Source organism: Symphalangus syndactylus, chromosome 12 (genome assembly GCF_028878055.3).
Source record: "Symphalangus syndactylus isolate Jambi chromosome 12, NHGRI_mSymSyn1-v2.1_pri, whole genome shotgun sequence".
NCBI lineage: Eukaryota > Metazoa > Chordata > Mammalia > Primates > Hylobatidae > Symphalangus > Symphalangus syndactylus.
This window is the reverse complement of record NC_072441.2, coordinates 86,199,601-86,203,313: the sequence shown is the minus strand read 5'-3', so window position 1 is coordinate 86,203,313 and position 3,713 is coordinate 86,199,601. Positions and strand designations below refer to the sequence as shown.

At 36.2% G+C, this 3,713-nt stretch overlaps 1 non-coding gene across 1 annotated transcript; it reads left to right on the top strand.

Moving 5' to 3' along the window:
- Positions 1-3,028: 3,028 nt before the first annotated feature.
- LOC134734934 (U2 spliceosomal RNA) lies at positions 3,029-3,221 on the top strand. The gene has a single exon (XR_010117811.1). It is a non-coding gene; the product is annotated as a U2 spliceosomal RNA (small nuclear RNA).
- The last annotated feature ends 492 nt before the right edge of the window (positions 3,222-3,713 follow it).

The following is a 3,713-nucleotide window of genomic DNA, read 5'->3' as shown; positions in this document are numbered from 1 at the left end:
TGCAGTGGTTTGGTTTATTTAATTGGTCACTTATGAGGCCAGGTCATGAAAATAGACAGGTGTGCTGTGATTTCTCTAAATCAGTGGTTAGGAGATAGATAGAGCATCATCAAGGTGGGCTGGTATAATTACATGCTGCTACTAAAAACCCTTGCCGTGTTTTTAACCAAAGAAGTTTCCTATCAGAAGCTTGGAGTTCTGACACTCTTAGTTACGATACTTGTTTCTCTTGAGGGTCCTTTGCTCTTCAATGTTTAATGCATTTGGCAAGTTGTTTGCTGTGCATACCACTGCGCATTTTTCTAAACACTGAGATAAGATTTTTGCGCTTACTGAATTTGGTTATTCTATTCTTTGTTATACTAAACAGAAAAATGAGAGCTTGTGTAAATTATTAAATGAAGAGGAAAAGGAGAACCAAAAAGAAGAGAAACATAAAAAATAAGAGTCATCAATTTAAGATTATCATATTGAAGCCATGGAGTATTATGAAAATATACTGTCTTCAAGAAAATATGCTGATAATTAGAGTATTTAGAACTGTTTCCCTAGGATACAGTGAAAATTCCTTCTTAATTAGAAAACCTTTACAGAAATATGTGCAAAACATATTAGAGCTCAAGTAAATGTTGATTGTTTTTCCTCTCAACTCCCTCCACAATTCTAAATAACTTATTTGTTACATATTTTAAAAATTGGAATCTCAAGGCTAATTTATTAGATACTATAATATTCCATATTATCTTAAATATTATAAATATTCAAAACACTAAACATCCAAAGGTCACTTTTCAATAAGTAGAAAAATATTAATATGTGTTTACTTCATCATTTCAATTCTTATTTTCATCTTCATTGAACTAAGCCCTCTTAATCATTAAAAAAACAATTTTAGCATCTCGATGTAATTTTGAGTTACTAAATATTAGGAATTTGCTTAATTGCAGTTACAAAAACCTGAATCATGATGGCTTAAATATGTTAGGACCTTGTTTTTCTTTCACCTAAAAGATAGCTATTCCTGCAAAGACTGAATTGTTTCAAAGAGGTTCACAAAAGCTTTCCCAGAAGTACCACCCAACAACTTCAACCTACATATCATTGCGCATAATGCAGTCATGTGGCTACCCCTATCCACAAGGAGGTGGATGGGAAATCCGGACGTTCATCTGGTCGCATGGCCATCATCTGCATTTACCAAATAAGAAGGGGGGGATTGAATAATTGATGTGCAACTGGAAGTCTCTGTCATAACCAGCTGGGCACCTTGACTTTACAGTGTCAGTGCACTGATGCTTCATAGAGACCTGAACTTTGGGTTGAGGCATGAGATCTAGAGCAAGACTTCTGGGATTGTTTTTTACAAAACTGTAAAAAAATAAGTTGTGTTTTGTTTTATAATTTCTGTGCCAGTAGAGACTTCAAATCCATGTCCTATAAATGGAATGGACTTGCAGCTCAGTGTCCTTGGATTTGAAGGGCATCTTAACATTTCAAGTCTGATTTGAGGCTATGAGCACCCCTCACCAATCTCCCACCAGGCCTCTTTGCCACTAGACTGGGTTCTAATAATTAATTGCTTTCTAAATTCTCTTTATATTTTAGCTGGCAGGAGCACAACTCTAATAGATATTTACTTAGCATATTATTGAATGCAGCATCTTTTACATGTCAGCCTCTGGATTTGAAGTCACAGCTTTTAGGGTCTTTCTAACGAAGAGAGGGAACTTGAAGGAACCCAAAGACAAAATATAAAAGAAAGCTCTGGGTGGTGAGAGGAGGGGCAAGAGAGTAAGGAAATTGGGATAGGAGGTCTAGAGTGAGAAAAGGAAGCTGAAAATTTGGGAATTTGGGAAAAATAAGAGATTTAGGGTGAGCTGATGCAATGATGACTATATTTGACAAAAGATATTTCTAAAGGATAATTTTAAAAAGTTTTTTAATGTGCCATGTATTATAATATCCATCATATCACTCCCCAAACTTTCTGTCTCCTCAAGAGATAGTCTATAAAAGTCTGTGTTACTGTTCAAAACTTTTGGAGGTTGAATTTTGGTATTTTTGAAAGTGCTACCTTCTCAAAATGGATGTTGATGAGAAAGCAGAACCTAATTTATTGGTATCCAGTAGTGTCATGACATGTGATACCCAACCTCTGTTTTAAGAAATTCAATGAGCTGTGGGTGTCAGATTCCATTCAACCTTCATATAAGTTGTGGAAAATCCAAATTCATACCTGCTTTATATACAGAGCTCTGGACAACAAGAAATCCTGTATTCTGCCAGGACTTCGAAACAGGTTAGAGATTGCTATGTGGGCGAACCAAGGAACAAACAGTCTATCAATCAGCAAACATTCACTGTGTATGTATTATATTCTAGGTATTATGCTACAAACTGGGAGAACAATGGTGTACAACTTAGGCAGCATCTCTGTCCCTAAGGAATTTATATTTAGTGAGCCGAAGGAGCCCCACAAAATCTCCTCTGGGGGCCATATTTGGGACAAGGAAGCAAATTGCATGGAATGACCTGCAAGGATATGGACATCTTAACAGATATCAACCTGGAGAAATGATCTAGCCTGAAGGCCAAAAGACATGCTCCAGTTGCCTACATGGATAGAAAGTGATTCCTAAGGACCTGATCTGCAACATGTGCCTTTCTGCACTGCATGCCTGCCCCTTATTCTAGAGTCATTTTCAGAGAAAAGTGGGAGAGGGAAATATCGGGCTGAGTGAGAAAACCCTGACATAATTGAAATTAACCTGAGTCGTCAAGATTAATATCTATTTACTTATTTGGCAGTAAGCAGAATGGAGATTAGAGATAGAAATTAAATTTAATTATACACATCATAGAAAAGTTATAATTATCATACACTTTAGTTTGTTTTTTGTATATTTTTATCCAGTACATCTGATTACAAATCTAATTGAACAGAAATTATCTAGAAATAACTTTGAAGTCAATATGTTGCATGGTAACTAAGATTAGCATTTGGGTTGGCATTAAAATATATTCTAGGATCGCTTCTCGGCCTTTTGGCTAAGATCAAGTGTAAAATATATTCTAGGAGATATCAAGTACCTGTGTGATTAGAAAGTTTTTCCATGTGATTTTGGATTAAATAGATATAGTATTAAAGTGAATTCACTTTTGTGTTTCTGACAACATTTATGGGAGTTTTGGCATTAGAGTCATAACCGGGTGTAGGTCTAGAATACCTTTGGTTTAGGATTGATATCTTGAGATTTGAGTGTTTATGAAACATTTGGCTTCAATTTAAGGCTAGGGATGAAGAGTAAGTGCAGGTTTTGATTCCATCAGGGTTTGCACTGACAGTAACGAAGTACAGATGGAGACATTCCCTTTATTGCCTTCTTGAAGATGTGTTGAGGTAAACAGGGTTAAAAGACAGGTTGTTACATAATCAAATACCTGACAAGTTAGGCTATGGTTGAGAGACCAACTCAAGTTGTTTACCGTGGTGGATCAGGATTAAAGAAGATCAGGAAATGGTCGGATTAAAACAATGGAAATAGAAACAAGTTAGGGGATGGGGACCTCAATGAGAAAGGGCTGGAAAAAAGAGTTAGAAAGCTCAAGAAATGAGAAGCTATGTTCAGAGGTTTGGCTGGTGGCATTTCATATTTCAGAGGAGAAGCATTTTTGGGCAATGATGAGGTCTAAGACAGAGGACTAGAAGAGAG